A 14,637-nucleotide genomic window follows, 5' to 3' on the forward strand; every position below is an offset into this window, starting at 1 on the left:
AATTGAGTACGGGTACCGGGTCCCCTTCGGCGGAATTCATGTCTTCATTGGCAAGATTGGTGAGCCGGGCCCCGAGCCGGGTCTCCGCGCCGATCTCATCGAAAAGGCTCAGCGTGCACAACCCGCCCGGGCCCGGCCTGCCTTAAGGCGCGCTTTTGTGGGATGCATCCATGGAGGGCCCTCTGATCCATCCGGGTCCGGTGATGAGGCGGCCGCCGGCTCTGACGGCGAGTCGGCCACTGATGAGTCAAACTCATTGTACCAACTTCAAGATGGCAGGCTCATAGGTTGTTCCGACGGTGACAGTATTCCGGACCTTTTCGAGCCACCAAGTCAGGTTGGAGTTTTTATGGCTGGTGCGCAGCCTGTTCAGAACCCTGCTGCTGGAGCAGGAAACCCGGTGCCTTCTCCGGCTCAGGTGCTGATGGATCTCACGGACAAGATGACGGCCCTGTTAACCGCCACGGTTGACCCGGCGGATCAAGCCCAGCATGATGCGGAGGTGGCGCAGTTGAAATTGGATCTGATAAAAGCTAAAGAAGATCTTGCGGCAGAAGGAATCAGGCTGGCTGCAGAGCGGGCGGCTCTCGATGCCCGGACTCAGTTGATTCAGGCGCAGTCCTTACAACTCACGATGGATCAGAACGCGGCCAATGAGGTCATGAGAAGGAGGCATCAGAAGGCCCAGTCTCGACTCCCGCCGGTTTACGATCCACGCAATCTCTTTGACACGCCGGGTGCAGGGTCTAGTAACCCGCCAGGGGTCATTACGCCCGGGTCTGGACCCCTCATTCAGCCACGAGTGATGGGGCCTCCCCAGGTGCCCCCTGCCCCGCCTCAGTATGTGCCAATACCCCCGGGTCATTATGATAACCCGCTAGAGAACATGGTAGCTGCGGCAGCACGGCTGGCGGCTCTCCCCGTTGACGGTGATTCTCCGGCGGCCATCGAAACCCGCCGGGTCAGGGAACTCCTGCAGACGGCACTAGCATAGCAAGAGGCGTACTCCTATAGCCGTGACAGGATCCACTCGACCCCTCGTCCAGGCCAGAGCCCGAGTTACAGCCGGCACATGGTCTCAGCAACCGGTTCAAGTAATGTGCGACGCCACGACCCGCCCCCTGGCCATGGCCCGGCTCATAATGGAGCCTTCTACGCAACAGACCAAGCGCGGCGAGAGGCGGAGCAGGCGCCTCAATTGACGGCTTACCAGACCCCCCCGGCGTATCCAACGACGTCCGTTGATGTGGGAATTTCTACTAGGACCGGGGATGTCCCTTGTTTGGTACCAGCCATCCGTAATGAACATCTACCTAAGGACTTCAAGGGCCCTAGGAAGGTGCCTAACTATACAGCGGACTTACAGCCTGCAGCCTGGATTGAGAGTTATGAGATGGCCATGGAATTGCTGGAGGTCAGTGAGGCGGCCATGGCCAAATATTTCACCATGATGTTAGATGGAACTGCCCGCACGTGGTTGAAAGGGTTACCACCGAACTCCATTGGGTCTTGGGCTGAGCTGAAAGCCCGGTTCATTCAAAACTTTAAAGATACCTGCAGGCAGTCTATGTCAATTGTGGATTTGACTAACTGTAAGCAGCAGGAGGGTGAGTCCACGACCCATTGGGTTCGCCGGGTCAAGGAGATCATACATTCATCAGATAAGATGGATGCCGGCTCTGCAGTCTTAATGTTGGAACAGAACTGTCGCTTTGTGCCCCTTAAGATGAAGCTTGGGCGGCTCAAGCGCGACTGCACCGATATGGGTACCCTAATGGCGGCTCTTGTCAAGTACGCCGATTCCAATGGTACCAAGGATCCCCCTTCAGACGATGAAAGGGCAGGGAAGGGAAAGAAGAATGGCAACGGCAAGGGTCCTCAGTTTAACCCGGGGAACCAAGGAGGAGGCAAGCGTAAGGCCGATGGCAGCCTGGAGTTCGTAGCCAACACCAACTCTCAAGGTAATAACCAGCGACGCAAGGGGAGGCCCCCTCCCCGAGGCGGCGGGTCAGGACCTTCTCTGGAGCAGCTGTTGAATGAACCTTGTCCGCGAAACGGCTCTAGAGAGAAGCCAGCAACTCATCTGTGGAAGGATTGTGCTATCATGAAGGCCTTTAAAAACTACAATGGTCCGGGTGGCGGCTCAGGTGCCGGCGGCTCAGGCGCCGGCGGTTTTCATGGCCCGGGCGGCGGCTCAAATTCCGGTCCTCAGAACAGTCAAGGAGGCTTTAATCAACAGTCTGGTCAGGGTCATCAACAGCAGCAGGGGGGTTATCAGACCAACCCGAAGCAGCTTAGCGGTGGACAGTATCACGTGTTCACCACTAGTTTGTGCAAACGAGACGAGAAGCTTCACAAGAGGGCTGTTAATGCTGTTGAGCCGGCGGTTCCACGCTACTTGCGGTGGTCTGAGCAGCCTATAGTGTGGAGTAGGGAGGATCACCCTCCTCGGGTGGATAACCCGGGCCACTTGGCCTTAGTGGTGGCTCCTCAGGTGGGAGGCTATAAGTTTACAAAGGTACTCATGGATGGAGGCAGCAGCATCAATATCCTCTATTATGAGACTTTCCGTCGTATGGGGCTAGTCGATAAGAATCCCAGCCAATCAAACACTATCTTCCATGGTGTGGTACCCGGTAAGTCGGCTTATCCAGTCGGCAAGATCGAATTGGAAGTGGCTTTTGGCGATGAGGACAACTACAGGGTGGAGAAGTTGACCTTTGAGGTGGTCAAGATAAGAAGTCCATACCACGCTATATTTGGACGGCCGGCTTACGCCAAGTTCATGGCACGGCCGTGTTATGTGTACTTACAGCTCAAGATGCCGGGTCACAATGGGACCATTACGGTTCACGGCAGCCGGAAAGTGGCTCTGGAGTGTGAGGAAGGTGATGCAGCTTATGCAGAGTCTGTTTGCGCCACAGAGGAGTTGAAATTTTATAAAGACAATGTTGACCCAACAGATATGACCTCTCTGAAAAAGCCAACCACGGAGAATGAACCAGCAATGAAATTTAAATCAGCTGATGAGACTAAACTTGTTGATTTTGTTCCAGGTGACTCGTCTCAGCAGTTTAGCATCAGTGCAAATCTGGACCCAAAATAGGAAAGCGCGCTCATCGAGTTCATCCGTGAGAATAGGGACATCTTCGCGTGGAAACCTTCTGACATGCCAGGTGTACCTAGAGAACTCGCTGAGCACACTCTCAATGTTGATCCAAAATTTAAGCCGGTCAGACAGTTCCTTCGACGGTTTAACGAAGAGAGGCGGAAAGCTATTGGTGAAGAAGTGGCCCGGCTCTTGGCGGCCGGGTTCATTGTTGAGGTTTTTCACCCGGAGTGGTTGGCTAACCCGGTGCTCGTACTCAAGAAGAACGGCACCTGGCGGATGTGTGTGGACTACACGGACTTGAACAAGGCGTGTCGGGCTGATCCTTTTGCTCTCCCCCGTATTGATCAAATCATTGATGCTACGGCAGGTTGTGCACGCTTAAGTTTCTTGGATGCCTATTCCGGGTATCATCAGATTAAGATGGAAGTTAAGGACCAGGAGAAGACGGCATTCATCACTCCCTTTGGAGCCTTCTGCTATGTATCTATGCCTTTTGGACTCAAGTGTGCACAGGCGACTTACCAGCGTTGTGTACAGAATTGTCTTCATAAACAGATCGGGCGCAATGTTCACGCTTACGTGGATGATATTGTGGTTAAATCCATCAAGGAGGAAACCCTGATAGATGACTTAAGGGAAACTTTCGATAATCTCCGGGTCTACAAGATGATGCTTAACCCGGCCAAGTGTGTTTTTGGTGTTCCTGCAGGCAAACTATTGGGCTTCTTGGTTTCTGACAGAGGCATTGAGGCTAACCCGGAGAAGATCAAGGCTATCACCTCCCTAGCTAAGCCGGCATGTATAAATGACGTTCAGCGTTTGGCGGGTCGCATCGCTGCTTTAAGCCGGTTTATAAGCCGTTTGGGTGAGAAGGCTATGCCCTTATATCAGTTGATGAAGAAAACTGATAACTTTATCTGGAATGATGCAGCTGATACCGCTTTTGAGGATTTGAAAAAGCAATTGGCAGAGCCCCCCGTCCTTGCTGCTCCGGTTGATAAGGAACCCTTGCTACTGTATGTAGCGGCAAATGCACGAGCTGTCAGCGTGGCTATTGTAGTGGAGCGCAAGGAGGCGGGTAAGGAGCATCCGGTTCAGCGGCCGGTTTATTATGTCAGCGAGGTGCTCATTGAGTCCAAGCAGCGGTACCCGCATTGGCAGAAGCTCGTATACGGTGTGTTCATGGCGAGCCGGAAGCTCAAACATTATTTTCAGGGTCATCCCATCACTGTGGTCAGTTCTGCCCCCCTTGGTGATATTATCCAGAACAGAGAGGCTACAGGGAGAATTGCTAAGTGGGCTATAGAGCTTGGACCCCATGGCCTCAAATATGTGCCACGCACTGCTGTTAAATCTCAAGCTTTGGTGGATTTCATCAATGATTGGACGGAGTCTCAAGTGCCTGAGCAAAAGCCGGATAACACTTATTGGACTATCCACTTCGATGGGTCCAGACAGTTGGAGGGCTCGGGGGTTGGTGTTGTATTGGCTTCCCCTAAAGGTGACAAGTTCCATTATGTGTTACGGTTGATGTTTCCTTGCACTAACAATGCGGCTGAATACGAAGCTTTGCTCCACGGTCTTCGGGTGGCTAAGGAGATGAGCTTAAGCCGGGTAAGGTGCTTTGGGGACTCAGATTTGGTGGCTCCACAAGTATCAGGCACCTGGGATTCTAAGGATCCTCTCATGGCGGCTTATCGTCGCGAGGTTGATGCCATTGCTGGGCACTTTCAGGGATACCAAGTGGAGCACATTGATCGCAGGAAGAACGAGGCGGCTGATGCTTTAAGCCGGCTAGGCTCTCAGCGGAAGCCGGTGCCGCCTAACACTTTCCTGGATGTCTTGTATAACCCCTCGGTTAAGTTGCCTACAGAAGAGGACTTGGCTATCCCTGACCCGGAGGCACGACTGGTGGCGGCTCTTCATGTCATACCAGACTGGACAATGCCATATCTGGCTTATATAACCCGGGGAGAGTTGCCTGAGGATGAAACTCTGGCCAGGCAAGTAACCCGGCGGGCTAAGTCAATGATTGTCATTGATGGCGAGTTGCATCATCGCAGTGTTTCAGGGGCGTTTCAGCGTTGCATCTCCCCTGAGGAAGGTCAAGAGATCTTGCGTGAGATCCATGAAGGGGATTGTGGCCATCATGCCGGTTCAAAATCTCTTGTGGCCAAGGCTTTCCGTCATGGTTTTTATTGGCTGACGGCTCACGCTGATGCAGAGGACTTGGTCAGTAAATGTGATGGTTGCCAAAGGTTCTCACGACGGGCTCATGTGCCGGCTCAGGAGTTGAGGATGATCCCAATCACTTGGCCCTTTGCGGTCTGGGGGCTTGATATGGTTGGGCGTTTTAAACGGTCCAAGGATAAGAAGACCCACCTCTTGGTGGCCGTTGACAAATTCACGAAGTGGGTGGAGGCTGAGCCAGTTAGCAAGTGCGATGCAGCCACGGCGGTTCAATTTATGAAAAAGGTGATTTTCCGCTTCGGCTTTCCGCACAGCATCATAACTGACAATGGCACCAATTTATCCAAGGGTGCTATGGAAGAATTTTGTCAACGGGAGCATATCCAACTTGATGTTTCCTCAGTGGCTCATCCCCAATCCAATGGTCAAGCTGACAGAGCTAACCAGGAGATTCTGAAGGGCATCAAACCCCGGCTTTTGGTCCCTTTGCAACGGACGCCGGGTTGTTGGGTGGAGGAGCTGCCCTCCGTCTTATGAAGCATCAACACTACTCCTAACAGGTCTACTAGCTTCACGCCTTTCTTCATGGTTTATGGAGCAGAAGCAGTCCTCCCCAGCGACATCCGTCACGACTCGCCTCGGGTGGCGGCTTATGTTGAGACGGATAATGAACAGGCGCACCAAGATCCTCTGGACTTGTTGGACGAACAGCGTGATGTGGCGGCAGCCCGTTCAGCGATTTACCAACAAGACCTGCGCCGTTATCATAGCCGCCGGGTCAAATCCCGGGTCTTCCAGGAAGGCGACCTTGTGCTCCGGCTTATCCAGGATCAAACAGATGCACACAAGTTATCCCCACCTTGGGAAGGGCCCTTTGTGGTCAGTAAGAACTTGCACAACGGGTCATATTACCTCATTGATATTCGGGAACATAAAGATTCGCGTAAATCTGAGGAGGAGACCCGTCGGCCATGGAATATAGCTCAGCTTCGGCCTTATTACACTTGAGCTGCCGGCTCTCGTGGTGTACATATTTATCTCAGACATGTATATACTATGATAAGCAATAAAGCAGGGCATCTGTCCTTTTTTCTCCCCCAATTATGCGTGTGTTATTTCTTACATGCTGATTTAAAGGAGGATCCGGCTTATGATTGTATTTGAGTTTAGCTGTAAGCAGTAAGGTCACTTGGGGGCTTCCTGTTCAATCATGGGTCGTATTCGAACCAAAGAGAGCATAGCTATCGATACCCACGTGATTGGAAAAGTGCCGAGCTCATTGGGAAGTTAACCTTGATCATATTTGAATCACAGTTTAACCCCTCTGAGAACCGACGCGGATCGTATTCGAATCAGCGTCGTTAAACAATTTTAAGAATCACTTGGGGGCTTCCTGTTCAAACATGGGTCGTATTCGAACCCAAGAGAACATAGCTGTTGGTACCCTCTTGATTGGCATCGCCACACCCATAGGGGGCTATATGATCGTATCTGAATCTTGGCTTAACCCTTTTCGGGCCGGGTCTCTGGTCGTATTCGAACTGGAAGCCCCTAAGTTCTGATTTATCACAAGTTTACTCTGATTATGACAAAGTGTGCATGGCCGGGTTTCACTTGCCGGCTTAATTTTGGGTTTATCTTGTTAATTGAACATCATGGATGTCATCAAGGTAAGTCAAATAGAGTTAAGATACCAACCGTGCTACCCGGGTTATTTAATCCGGAAGTATGTTTACAGGCCGTTCAGTGTGTTATCATAGCTATGTTCAGAGTGTAACTAAGGACCAGTCCTTTTTGATTCATATTCCGGGTTATCCATCTCGAACACCTGACTCTCAGGGTGGTAAGCCGCCTTGAGACTTGTGATTTGCCTTTCTATGCAGATACTTAAAGGCGCCTGTTAAGGTTGAGAAGGACAAAGGGATAACTATGACCCGGAGGAACACCCAAAAGATAAATTCAAGGGATTTCAGCATTCATTACATGCACGATGGCACGGCAGAGATAAATTGTTGCACCTATTCTATTACAAAATTCATCAAGTCTCAAGGATGGAGCGTTGTTCGGTGAACCGCCAGCCGCTTTATGATGCCTGCTGAGTTGAAGTCCCCGGCTCGTTCCTGTCTTCTGCTCCGGCTGATCCCAAGACCTCGAAGGTTGACGACTTCCAGTTGATGCCGCTGAGAGCTTCGAACTGGGCCTCTTCGTCAATTAACCCGGCCGGGTCAATCTCCGGGGCGAAGGTGTGCTGGCGAGCCGGAGGAATCAGATTGAGAGCTTCATAGCGGGGGGTTGGAATCCTCTGATTCTCCGCATTGTACCCCGGCTGATACTTGGTTAAGTCGGTGTCGTTCCCGATGATGGTGGCCACCGGGCGTACAGCCTTCACACACGCCGCGAAATCCTTCTGGTCGAACGCTGAGCCGTCTTCCTTCAGGCTGGGGTAACCCAGGGCGATGTCTGCCGGGTCTAGCTCCGGCAAGAATGCTTTGGCCCGGCTCAGCGCGGCGATTGCTCCGGCTCTTGCGGATGCTCGTCGTAGCTCCTGGATCCGCTGCGGCAGAACTGCGAGCCGGCGCAGGACTTCGGCCAGATGAGTTGGCACCTCATTGGATAGGGCCACCACAGCTAAGGCCCGCTGTGACCCGGTGTAGAGCTGTTCCACCAGGGTGTACACGGCCTTTAACTTGGTGACCACGCTCTGGTTCAGGTTGGCGCTTCTGGAACCTGTTTAACAACATCAGATGACCCGGTGACAAGGATGAATCAGGAAATGTAAACATTCTAACATGGATGAAAACCGGTGAGGCGACTTACCGAAGATGGCGGCTACCATTTGGGACACTTGACGCTTTAGGCTGGAGAGCTCGGCGGTTTTTTCAGAGAGCGCCTTCTCCGCCTGTTCCACCCGGGTTACCAGTGCGGCTTTCTCCTCAGCCCAGGCCTTCCGCTCAGCATCAAATTCGGTCTTCAGCTTCTCTTGAGCGGCGATGCTGGAGACAAACTTGGCGTTTGCCTTCCGGGTCTCCATCTCTTGAGTCTTTAACCGGCTCTTGAGATCCGCAAGATCCGCCTCTAATTTCTTGCCAATAGCCTGCATATATTTCCGGGTTATTGACAGTCATTCTATAAGTCCCAAGCGCTTTCCAAGCAAAGACACTTGGCACTTGGGGGCTAATGCGTATTGAACGTATCTATCTACGTACTGCCGGCTTAGTTGAGTAAGCCGGGGCCTAAGTCTACAACATATTCAAGTATAAGTTGTCGACTTGGGGGCTAGCATAACAAGGGTCCCTATGCGGAAGGTAAGAAGACAGCAGAAGGATACCTTAGATTTTTGTTGGATCTGGTTGACCATGGCGATCTCGGTGTCCCGGCTCTTGTGAACTTGGTTGATGTAGCCAGAGACGAGCTCTCCAACGCTCAAGTCGGTGTAGCTGGAGAGGTCCAGGTTCACCCGGTGGGGCTGCAGCAACTCCCCCTTCGCGGAGCATTTGGCTAGCGCGGTCGGCCGTCCCGGCTCAACATACTCCGTCCGGGTAATTACCACGTCCGGGTCGTCAGTTGGTGGGGCTGAGCCGGAGGCCTCCGGGTTAACTGACGCCTCAGTTGTTGTCTTGGTAGTCGGGGCAGGGGCTTCAGGCGCCGTGTCCATGGGAATGGTGGCTTCAGGGGCGGAGGCAGCTGGCGGCTCTTGAGCCGTCGCCTCCGGCTCAGGCAAGTCCGGCACTCCGGCTGACCTGGTCTTCTTTGCTCTTTTGGTGAGCTTTGCCTGGGCACTGAAAAGGCAGAAGTGTCAGGCACACAAAGAGTAAATACAGACAGATAATGTAAGGAGATTGTTATTACCCGGGTGCAGTCTTGAAGGCCGGCAGACTTGACTGCATGGAGTCACCCGAAGAGGGGGAGGTCTCCTGGTAATTGGAGTCAGAAGAGTTGAGTGGCTGACGGATGACACCCGCCAACGGATGAAAAGGGTACAGGTGAGAAAAACCTCAATGCGACGCTTCCTTGTTGCGTCGGGTAACCCGGCGGAGAGGTCGGTGTCCTTGCGGGCCCGGGTGTGACGCCGGCTTTCGTGAACCTGCTGCTTCAAAAGAAATTGAGGGTCTTGATGAGCTAATGGATGAGAAAAGCTTACTTTCCGGGTTACTCTTCGGACTTTCAGCTGTGGCAAAGGCTCCGAGTCGGAGGAAAGTGATGTTACCTCTTCAACCACCGGGTTACTGGCGCCGGTGTCATCCTGTCAATAAGCAAAATGTTGATAAGGCGGACAGCAACAAACAACAAATATGGCAAGAGTTTAAAGGTTTAAGGGTTACCTCTGACTCGGAGCTGTCGCTTAATTGCAGTAGCTCCGAAGCAGTGGGTCTGCTTCCCTTTTTGCGAGGGGCAGCTTTCTTGGCGGCTTTCTTCGCCTTCCTGGCCTTCTTGGCCGCCTCATGGTCATACTTGACCCGCCAGAATTTATCATCAGCCTGAGAAATACAGTAATGAATTCTTAAAATGGTTCAGAGCAAGGTCACATGCAAAAGAAGTTGAAAGGTTAAAGTCAGCGGCTTACCGCTGGGGCTGGATTGGTCTTGCAGAACGGGGCTAGCCCGGTTCTTCCACAGTCTGCCAGGCTCTCGTTTAACAGAGCCTTGGTCTCTTCTTCAGCAACGTCTTCTGGAAGATCATTGCGACTGTGCCTCTGCGGGTCATCCTTTCGCCCGGTGTACTCACACATTAAGCCGGGGCGGCGGCTCAATGGGATCACCCGCCATGAGATCCAGACCCGGACCATGTCTATTCCGTTCAGACCGTTGCCTAGCAGGGCCTTGATCTTATTGATCGTTGGAAGCAGAGGCTGGCGTTCCGCGGTAGTCAGTTTGTCGGATAGCGGATGAGTTGGCTCTAGGCGTGTTGGGCGAAAGCCGGGCAGCGGGTTCTCGTCACTCGGGGATGTGTCTTGGCAGTATAACCAAGTCATATTCCAGTCCTTGGGGTGGCTTGGCGGCTCTGCGTAAGGGAATTGACAGTCCCTGCGCCGTTGGATGGAGATGCCGCCTAATTCCAGACTTGGCCTGTTCGCACACTCGTTTTGGCGGTTTAAGTAGAACAGTTCTCTGAACAGTAGCAAACTGGGCTCCTCTCCAAGGTATACTTCGCAAAAGACTTGGAAGTTGCAGATGTTGGATACGGAGTTGGGTCCTATATCCTGAGGCCGTAGGTCAAAGAAGTTGAGCACGTCCCGGAAGAATTTTGAGCCGGGCGGTGCGAAGCCCCGGCTCATATGGTCCGCAAAGATCACTACCTCCCCGTCCCTCGGCTGTGGTCTTTCTTCGGATGGATCAGGGGCACGGTAGGACATCACTTCCTTCTTGGGCAGATATCCGGACTTAACGAAGTTGGCCAGGGTGTCGTCCGTAACGTTGGATCTCATCCAGTTGCAAGTGATGGGAGCCTTGGGAGGCATGGTGAAGGTTGGTGGTCTATGGTAAAGAGAAAAGTGTCCGGGTTAATTGTAAGCCGGAGATTATCATTCAAACTACAATGGCGGCTTATGAAGGGAACTCATGATATCTATTCAGATACGGTGGGTTATCTAAGCAGTAGGGGCATTCAGAATAAGTTGGTCATCTACGGCTCACCGCAGTTAAGCCGGAGGATTGTACAGAGCATGGTTCTCTTTAAACCGGGAAGTTCTACGGCGTGTGTTTTCTTTAAGTCGGAAATATAAGCCGCCAAGATTCAAGGGCTGCAGTTTTTACTAAGTGTGGTAAAACAGATTTTACATATTGCAGTAACTTTTTCGGATCAAAATGGTCGGGCGAAATGAAAATTTTCTAGACCTAAAAAACAGAGGCAGGAAAAGTTCTTAAGGTGGAACATGGTTCTTAAGCAGTAAAAAGAGGGTTTTTCGCAGGTGAAATGGATCTCAAACATCTACCGCAGTGGTTCTACGAAGAGTTAAGATCAACGGGGGCAGTGACTACAGGAGCTACCGAAACTTGTGGCTATGGTGACGAACATGAAGAACACAGACGAACTCTACCACAGATCTGTTCTAGTAAGGCAGAGGGGACTCACCGGAGTTGGGGAAGAGCGGAAGTCGCCGCCGTTATCTGGTCCGAGTTAGGGTGATGCAGCGGCCGGGTTGATGAAGGACGAGGGCGCGAAGGCGGCGGCAGTGGCAGAGCTCGGGCAGAAGAGCGACAGCATGAGGAGGAAGAAGGAGAGCGTGAGAAGAAAGCGTTGGGCCGACCTATTTATAAGGCAGAGTCATAAGTGGGCGCGAGATTCAAGGAGACCACGGCGTGGTTATCTCCCCCTCACGGCGCCTCGATTTTCGGAACGACAGTAAAAGCAAAGATCCGTTGCGGATCTGGCGGAGTAAAAAACGGACGTAATGGAGGATGACGTCACAGCGGATTATCCGGAGTCTAGAGGATGACGTCACTCCGGGTTATGGTCTTCACATGAATGGTAAGCCGGAGATTTTCTCTGTCGGCAGAATTGAAGATTGACCTGAGCCGGCTCAAGTCAATCTGGGGCCTAATGTTGAGGATATAGACCTTAGAGTCACCCGCCAGGAGGGGCCGGGTTACTCTTCGGATGATCATTGCCAGAAGCCCGGAGCTAAGTTTCAAGATGATGGGCCAGAGATGGGCTGAGACCCGGATATGGCTTAAAGCCCGTAGTTACAATCATTGTTATAGTAGACTTGTAGTGTAAGGCAAGTATTGTTTAGAGTCCGAGCCGGACGCTCTTATGAGCCGGCCGGGACTCTAAGGGCTGCTGGGCGTCAGCCTCCCTATATAAAGGGAGGACCCGGCAGCGGTATAAGGGCGACAACGATCTGATCGAGAGCCGGGCATGGCTATTTAGCTCCCTGGCGATCGTAACCATAATCAATAACACCTCAAACTGGACGTAGGCTTTTACCTTCACCGTAAGGGGCCGAACCAGTATAAATCCTCGTGTTCCTTGTCCCGCATAACCTCTTCAAGCTTCCTAATTGCGATGGCTCCACGACTAAGTCCTAGCTCGAGGACATCTGCCGTGACAATTCCACGACACTACGGGTTCGAGAACTATGTAGACATGACCGAGACACGTCTCCGGTCAATAACCAATAGCGGGACCTGGACACCCATATTGGCTCCCACATATTCTACGAAGATCTTTATCGGTCAGACCGCATAACAACATACGTTGTTCCCTTTGTCACCGGTATGTTACTTGCCCGAGATTTGATCGTCGGTATCTCGATACCTAGTTCAATCTCGTTACCGGCAAGTCTCTTTACTCGTTCCGTAACACATCATCCCGCAACTAACTCATTAGTCACAATGCTTGCAAGGCTTATAGTGATGTGCATTACCGAGTGGGCCCAGAGATACATCTCCGACAATTGGAGTGACAAATCCTAATCTCGAAATACGCCAACCCAACAAGTACCTTTGGAGACACCTGTAGAGCACCTTTATAATCACCCATTTACGTTGTGACGTTTGGTAGCACACAAAGTGTTCCTCCGGTAAACGGGAGTTGCATAATCTCATAGTCATAGGAACATGTATAAGTCATGAAGAAAGCAATAGCAACATACTAAACGATCGAGTGCTAAGCTAACGGAATGGGTCAAGTCAATCACGTCATTCTCCTAATGAGGTGATCCCGTTAATCAAATGACAACTCATGTCTATGGCTAGGAAACATAACCATCTTTGATTAACGAGCTAGTCAAGTAGAGGCATACTAGTGACACTTTGTTTGTCTATGTATTCACACATGTATTATGTTTCCGGTTAATACAATTCTAGCATGAATAATAAACATTTATCATGATATAAGGAAATAAATAATAACTTTATTATTGCCTCTAGGGCATATTTTCTTCAGTCTCCCACTTGCACTAGAGTCAATAATCTAGTTCACATCGCCATGTGATTTAACATGAATAGTTCACATCACCATGTGATCAACACCCATAGTTCACATCGTTATGTGACCATCACCCAAAGGGTTTACTAGAGTCAGTAATCTAGTTCACATCGCTATGTGATTAACACCCAAAGAGTACTAAGGTGTGATCATGTTTTGCTTGTGAGATAATTTTAGTCAACGGGTCTATCACATTCAGATCCGTAAGTATTTTGCAAATTTCTATGTCTACAATGCTCTGCATGGAGCTACTCTAGCTAATTGCTCCCACTTTCAATATGTATCTAGACCGAGACTTAGAGTCATCTAGATTAGTGTCAAAACTTGCATCGACGTAACCTTTTACGATGAGCCTTTTGTCACTTCCATAATCGAGAAACATATCCTTATTCCAGTAAGGATAATTTTGACCGCTGTGCAGTGATCTACTCCTAGATCACTATTGTACTCCCTTGCCAAAATCAGTGTAGGGTATACAATAGATCTGGTACACAGCATGACATACTTTATAGAACCTATGGCCGAGTCATAGGGAATGACTTTCATTCTTTTTCTATCTTCTGCCGTGGTCGGGTTTTGAGTCTTACTCAATTTCACACCTTTGTAACACAGGCAAGAAACTCTTTCTTTGACTGTTCTATTTTGAACCACTTCAAAATCTTGTTAAGGTATGTACTCATTGAAAAAAAACTTATCAAGCGTCTTGATCTATCTCTATAGATCTTGATGCTCAATATGTAAGCAACTTCACCAAGGTCTTTCTTTGAAAAACTCCTTTCAAACACTCCTTTATGCTTTGCAGAATAATTCTACATTATTTCCGATCAACAATATGTCATTCACATATACTTATCAGAAATGCTGTAGTGCTCCCACTCACTTTCTTGTAAATACAGGCTTCACCGCAAGTCTGTATAAAACTATATCCTTTGATCAACTTATCAAAACGTATATTCCTACTCCGAGATGCTTGCACCAGTCCATAGATGGATCGCTGGAGCTTGCATATTTTGTTAGCACCTTTAGGATTGACAAAACCTTCTGGTTGCATCATATACAACTCTTCTTTAATAAATCCATTAAGGAATGCAGTTTTGTTTATCCATTTGCCATATTTCATAAAATGCGGCAATTGCTAACATGATTCAGACAGATTTAAGCATAGATACGAGTGAGAAACTCTCATCGTAGTCAACACCTTGAACTTGTCGAAAAAACCTTTTTGCGACAATTCTAGCTTTGTAGATAGTAACACTACTATCAGCGTCCGTCTTCCTCTTAACGATCCATTTATTCTCAATTGCTTGCTGATCATTGGGCAAGTCAACCAAAGTCCACACTTTGTTCTCATACATGGATCTCATCTCAGATTTCATGGCCTCAGGCCATTTTGCGGAATCTGAGCT

Source organism: Aegilops tauschii, chromosome 1 (assembly GCF_002575655.3).
Source record: "Aegilops tauschii subsp. strangulata cultivar AL8/78 chromosome 1, Aet v6.0, whole genome shotgun sequence".
Classification (NCBI taxonomy): Eukaryota; Viridiplantae; Streptophyta; class Magnoliopsida; order Poales; family Poaceae; genus Aegilops; species Aegilops tauschii.